The sequence below is a fragment of the Cebus imitator genome, unplaced genomic scaffold (assembly GCF_001604975.1).
Source record: "Cebus imitator isolate Cc_AM_T3 unplaced genomic scaffold, Cebus_imitator-1.0 Scaffold23, whole genome shotgun sequence".
NCBI classification, from domain to species: domain Eukaryota; kingdom Metazoa; phylum Chordata; class Mammalia; order Primates; family Cebidae; genus Cebus; species Cebus imitator.
In genome coordinates, this window is record NW_016107338.1 from 11,316,526 (window position 1) to 11,323,742 (window position 7,217).

Sequence of the window (7,217 nt, forward strand, 5' to 3'; positions counted from 1 at the left end):
CCAACATTGCAGATTACAATTCAACATGAGATTTGGGTGGGGCGAACATCCAAACTATATTAATGAGACAAACTTATATTTAAAATATCATTTGTGGTTCATCTGAAATTCAAATTCAACTGGGCATCTCGCATTTTCATTTATTAAACCTGGTAACCTCACATGGGAATCACTAAGGCCAGCCAGATTCAATGGGAGGAGAATTCAATCCACCTCTCTTGATGAGGGAACAGCAAGGTCACATTGCAGGAAGGCATGGGGGATGGGAGACGCTGTGGCCATCTTTGGGAAATATAATCTGCCACATGTTGCCAAAGAGGTTCTCACAGACTCAAGGTTAGAGACTTTCGAGATGGCTCTTCATTACCGAAAAGATGACATTTAAGTTTCATGGCTTGAAGGAATAGAACTGCAAGAAAAGTCTGCTTTTATCTCTTTTTTCTTCACTTTGGGCTTTGAGGCCAACTGTCCTCAGATAATAAGTCTAAATGCTATTGCCAATAGGCATTTGTCTCTGCCAACTCTGTAACCAAAATTAATTATACATTAAGAAAACAACCTGTTAATCCCAGCATTTTGGGACGCCAAGGTGAGCAGATCACTTGAGGTCAGAAGTTCAAGACCAGCCTGGCCAACATGGTGAAATCCCATTTCTACTAAAAATACAAAAATTAGCCAGGCACGGTAGTAAGTGCCTGTAATCCCAGCTACTCGGGAGGCTGAGGCAAGGGAATCACTTGAACCTGGCAGGCAGAGGTTTCAGTGAGCCGAGAGTGCACCCCTACCAGATAGCCTGGGCAACAGAGCAAGACTGTGTCTCAAAAAACAAACAAACAAACAACAACAAAAACAGATACTCCACAGCACCATCATAGACAATGTTTCTTCTAAAGTAAGGCATCCTGAAGTGACAATGTACTGGGGACACATTGAATAATCAGGTAACTTATGCTAGGGGAAAACGGCTTCCCATCTGCGGCTCCCAAAGGTCCAGCTTAGCAAAAAAGACTCCTGTGCACAGCTCCCTATAATCCATCATAAGGACACATTGAAGGAATGAGCATAATGTTTCATGAAGACAGAGATTAACCCCTCTTACCAACACCAAGCATGTGTATACCTTATATAACAGTTGAAGCTCTCAGGTTGTTTGGAGATATAAATGTTTATTAGCAGAATTCTCATGCTGCTAATAAAGATATACTCAAGACTGGACAATTCACAAAAGAAAGAGGTTTAATGTACTTACAGTCCCACATGGCTGGGAAGGCCTCACAATCATGGCAGCAAGCAAGGAGGAGCAAGTCACATCCTACAGTGGCAGGCAAAGAGAGAGAACTTGTGCAGGGAAACTCCTCTTTATAAAACCATCAGATCTCATGAGACTTATTCACTATCAAAAGAACAGCATGAGAAAGAACTGCCCCCGTGATTCAATTAAATCCCACTGGGTCCTTCCCACAACATCTGGGAATTGTGGGAGTTACCATTCAAGATGAGATTTAGGTGGGGACACATTCAAACTATATCAGGCCTGCAAGGGTAAGGCCAAGATTCTCCATGAAGAGTGGTCAGTCCCAATGTCAACCGCTAGACAGCCTGAAGAAAAGTGTTTTCCCTCATGCTCATGTTGTACCTAGGTATCTAAATGTCCTCGGAGCCCGCAAGAGTGCTCTTCAGTAGAGAATGTTAAGTATGCCCACGTGGAGACCAATCAGGAATGATGAAACAAGGACATTTCCAAATCAAAAGTGACTTTGATCTAATTAATCACTTCACTGAGACTCATGTGTTCTGTGCTTCTTTTCCTTATTTTGAACATGTGTGAAGAGGAGGCTGGGACCAAAGGGGAAACAGCAAGTTCATCATAAAATGTTAAGTGAAAACTGATAGGATATTAAACTAGATCACAGACATACATACGTACATACACACACACACACACACAGATATTCAACTAGATCATAGACATACATACACACACGGATATTCAACTAGATCATAGACATACATACACACACGGATATTCAACTAGATCATAGGCATACATACACACACGGATATTCAACTAGATCATAGGCATACATACACACACGGATATTCAACTAGATCATAGGCATACATACACACACGGATATTCAACTAGATCATAGGCATACATACACACATGGATATTCAACTAGATCACAGACATACATACACACACGGATATTCGACTAGATCATCATACACACACATGTATATACACATACATTCTGTGACAGTTAATTTTATGTCTCAGTTTGGGCTAAGGAATGTATAGCTAACTGGTAAAACATTCTCTGTGGGTGTGTCTGTGAGGGTGTTTCTGGAAGAGATTAGCATCGGAATCAGCTGACTGAGTAAAGAAGATACCCTCACCAATGTGGGTGGGCATGATCCAATCTGTTGAGAACCCAAATAGAATGAAAAGGCGGAGGAAGGGTAAAATCATTCTCTCAGCTAAAGTCGGGACATTCATCTTCTCAGGCCCTCAGGCATCAGTGCTTCCAGTTTTTATGCCTTCAGACTTAGACAGGGACTTAAACTGTCAGCCTCCTACTTCTTAGCCCTTCAGACTCTGACCAGGATACGCACCAGCAGCCACACCCCACTGTCTACCCTGTTCTTAGGTCTTTGTATCAGAACTGGGACTTATACCATTGGCTGCCCTGGTTCTCAGGCCTTTGGACTTGGACTGGAACTACATCACCAACTCTCCTGGTCTCTGAGACAGGAAACACCACATTGCTTTTCCTACCCTCACACACTCACCACTCAATACAATACTACATCTCTGGTCAACAAAATCTGCTTCACCAACAGCCAATTCTCCATCAGACGCCAACTGGGTATCTACAATTTAACTCAATTCTGACACTATCTACCTGGAGTTAGCATCAGATACCACAGGTTAAGGGCTCGGTCCCACAAGAAGTCCCAGAAGAGCGCCCCCACTTTAGATGCCGGTTACAAGTTCTCCAGGTTGTGACTACATCTGACCATTCAGCCGTAAATTGGGAGTTTCCATTAATCTCTCCTCAGGTTCAATTAATTTGTTAGCGTGGCTTACAAAACTCAGGGAAACTACTTATGTTTACCCATTTATTACAGAGGACCTTAAAAAGGAAAAGAAGAACAGCTTTCAAAGAGAAGAGATGCATAGGGTGAGGTATGCAGGAAGGGGCATGGAGCTTCCATGCCCTTGTCAGTACGCCACCCTCTGGTACCTCCATGTGTTCAGCCACTGGGTAGTTCTTTGAATCCCACAGTTCAGGGATTTTTATAGCAGCTTTATCACACAGGCATGATTGATTACTGACTCAGTCTCCAGTCCCTCTCCCCTTCCCAGAGGATGGGGGCTAAAGCTGAAAGTTCCAAGCTTCTAATCATGGCTTGGTCTTCCTGGTGACCAACTCCCATTCAGAAGCCCACCAAGAGTCACCTCATTAGAACAAAACATGCTCCTATCTTCCAGGAATTCCAAGGGATTGGGAGCTCTGTGTGCCAGGAACCAGGGACAGAGACCAAATATGTATTTCTTATTTTACCATAATGCCACAACATACAGCTTACATATGGCAGATTATGGAACTTCTCAGCCTCCATGATCACACGAACCAATCCATCACAATATATTTCCATATATCCATATATACCATATTGGTTCAGGCTGGGAGCAGCGGCTCACACCTGTAATTCCAAAAATTTGAGAGACCGAGATGGGTGGATCACTTGAGGTCAAGTTCAAGACTAGCCTGGTCAACATGGTGAAACCATGTCTCTACTAAAAATACAAAAATTAGCCAGGCTTGGTGGTGGGCACCTGTGATCCCAGCTACTCAGGAGGCTGAGGCAGGAGAATCGCTTGAACCCAGGAGGTGTAGGTTGCAGTGAGCTAAGATCACACCACTGCACACCAGCCTGGGTGACAGTGAGACTCTGTCTCATAAATAAATAAAGAAACATATATATCATATTGGATCTGTTTCTTTGGATAACCCTAACACACACACACACACACACACACACACACATACACATATTGATTTATTTTCTTCATGGATTCTATATTCCTTTCAATGAGCAATGAGCATATATTACTTTTATAATGAGAAACACATGAACATTATTTCAAAACAGAAAAAAAGGTGAAACAGGCCACTTTTTTTTAAGACCGGGTCTCACTCTGTGGCACAGGCTGGGGTGCAGTGGCACCATCTCTGCTTGCTACAATCTGCTTCCCAAGTAGCTGGAACTACAGGCATAAGCTACTACAGCTGGCTGATTTTTGTAGAGATGGGGTTTCGCCTATTGGCCAAGCTGGTCTCAAACTCCTAGGCTCAAACTATTCACCCGCCTCAGCGTCCCAAAGTGCTGGGATTACAGGTGTGAGCCACCGCGCCTAGCCGAGCAAAAGACTATTGACAGAATTCCAAATTAAAGAGAACACAAACTAAAGAGGTATGAGTGCCAGTCATAGCTGATTACTTACCTAGCTGCCATCTTTTCTTCTTTGTTGTAGACAGAAATCTGATTTGATTCAGGGTCAGCATGCACAACTGAAAAAGATTAATCATAATTGGTTCAAAGCACATCCCCATTGCCAGTAATTGATTGGACTAAGGGTAGTCACATGACTTAGTTCTGGCTAGTAAAACACAAGCAGATACCTACTCGTGGCTGTTAGGGAAGATTTTACTCATTCGTTAAAAATAAGAAAGAGAGGCCGGGCGCGGTGGCTCAAGCCTGTAATCCCAGCACTGTGGGAGGCCGAGGCGGGTGAATCACGAGGTCAGGAGATCGAGACCATCCTGGTCAACATGGTGAAACCCCGTCTCTACTAAAAACACAAAAAATTAGCAGGGCATGGTGGCGCGTGCCTGTAATCCCAGCGACTCAGGAGGCTGGGGCAGGAGAATTGCCTGAACCCGGGAGGCGGAGGCTGCGGTGAGCCGAGATCGAGCCATTGCACTCCAGCCTGGGTAACAAGAGCGAAACTCCGTCTCAAAAAAAAAAAAAAAATAAGAAAGAGAAAGAATCATAAGAGGAAAAGGTTCACTATGTCCTTCTCCGTAACCATCTTGTTAGGGTGCAGTCATGTGAATACAATACTCAGTGCTACAGCAGCCATCTGGTGACCACAAGGAGAGATTTTGCCAACATCCTGAGATGGCAGAAAGAAAAGTGAGGAGGCTCCCGGTCTCCAATGACATTATTGAGCCACCAAATAAACCCCAAAACTGCCCACTACCAACCAGACTTGTTACATAAAATAACTGTATTGTTTGTTTGTTTGCTTGCTTGCTTTGAGACAAGGTCTCACTCTTGCCCAAGCTGTGGTGTGATCACAGCTCACTGCAGCCTCAACCTCCTGGGCTCAAGCGATCCTCCTGTCTCAGGCTCCTGAGTAACTGGGACCACAGGCACATGCCATCGTGCATTGCTAAGTTTTAAAATTTTTTATAGAGACAAGGTCTCACTTTGTCGCCCAGTCTGGTCTCGAACTCCTGGGCTCAAGCAATCATCCTGCCTCAGCCTCCCAAAGTGCTGGAATTACAGGCATGAGCCACCATGCGCAGCCCAATAACTGTATATTGTTGAAGCTATTTTAGTTGACACTATATTATCTGCTGCCAAATACATCCCAAAAAATATTCACTATCAGGAGACAAGGTTACTAACCAAGAGTTAAGTATATATTCAGATGGCTGAAGGCACAGGAAGAGGTAGGCATACTGAGTGGAACAGGTTAGAGATGATATGCATGCATTTTCTGTATTTACACGAATGTATATATGTGTATATTTTTTAACACACACAGGAGCCTACTGAGACACGTTTATGTACTTTGCTATTCCTATTCACTATTTCTTATAACTTATTCCATATCTGCATATAAATCCACTTTTTAATTATAAGTGCATAGTATTTTATTGTATGGATGTAACATAATTTATTTAACGAGTCTTCTATTGATTAACATTTAGGGTGTTTGCTATTACAAACAATGCTGCGATAAACACCATATCAATTAGAGTGTTTTAGAATGAAAATAACAGAACAACACCCAACTAAAAGCAAATCGTAAGGATTTATTATCTTACATAACAAGAGATCTACAGCTAGGTGGTCCCAGGGTGAGTTAATTTAGTGGCACAACACTGTCATTAACGGACCACATGTTTTCCATATTTCTCTTGCCATCTTCAGGGTGTTTGATTTTTTGCCCTGGGTTTGGAAGTAAGATGGCTTCTACTGTTCCAGGCATCCCATCAACATTGAACTCTGTTCAAAGACAAGAACTCATTTTCTCCTCACAAATCTTTTCTCTGGAAAGAAAACTTTTCCCAGAAGCCCTGCAGCAGACTTTCCTTCACAAATCATTAGCTAGAACATACCCATCCATAGACCAATCACTGTTAAAGAGGAAAATAATTACTATTATTGGCTTATACTAGTTAAGATTAATTCCCTGGAGCTGGGGAAGAACATGCTTTTCCTGATCACAATGCATCCTGATACCTGAAGAAACTCAAGGTCCCAATGGCAAGAAGACAGGATGAAATGTCTATCGGGTAACAACCAAGAGAGTCTTCTACAAACGTCATCTTTGTATCTATATGCAAGTATATACATAGGGCAAAGTCCTTGAAATAGACTTGCTGGGTCAAAAGAGTATGTTCATTTTAAATGCTGCTAGACATCAGTGGATGAATGGTGTATCAGTCCATTTTCATACTGCTATAAAGAAATACTTGAGACCGGGTAATTTATAAAGAAAAACAAGTTTAATGGACGCACGATCCCACATGGTTGGGGAGGCCTCACTATCATGGCAGAAGGTGAAGGAGAAGCAAAGGCAGGTCTTACATGGTGGCAGGCAAGAGAACATGTGCAGGGGTATAAAACCCCCGTATAAAACCCTTTATAAAACCATCAGATCGGTCAGGCATCATGGCTCATGCCTTGTAATCCCAACACTTTGGGAGGCCAAGGTGGGCGGATCACCTGAGGTCAGGAGTTCAAGACCAGCCTGACCAACATGGAGAAACCCTGTCTGTACTAAAAATACAAAAAATTAGCTGGGTGTGGTGGTGTACGTCTGTAATCTTAGCTACTCAGGAGGATGAGGCAGGAGAATCGCTTGAACCTGGGAAGCAGAGGTTGTGGTGAACCAAGATCACGCCATTGCACTC

General features: G+C 43.0%; 1 long non-coding RNA gene across 3 annotated transcripts in view; it reads right to left on the minus strand.

Moving 5' to 3' along the window:
- Window positions 1–1,497: 1,497 nt before the first annotated feature.
- Window positions 1,498–7,217, minus strand: part of LOC119470135 — a 23,500-nt gene continuing 17,780 nt past the window's right edge. For all 3 annotated transcript variants that reach the window (XR_005199016.1, XR_005199015.1, XR_005199014.1), the window contains 2 exons: window positions 4,514–4,580; window positions 1,498–3,711 (listed from right to left, as the gene is read on the minus strand). This is a non-coding gene — a long non-coding RNA (uncharacterized LOC119470135). The remainder of the gene's footprint in view (window positions 3,712–4,513; window positions 4,581–7,217) is intronic.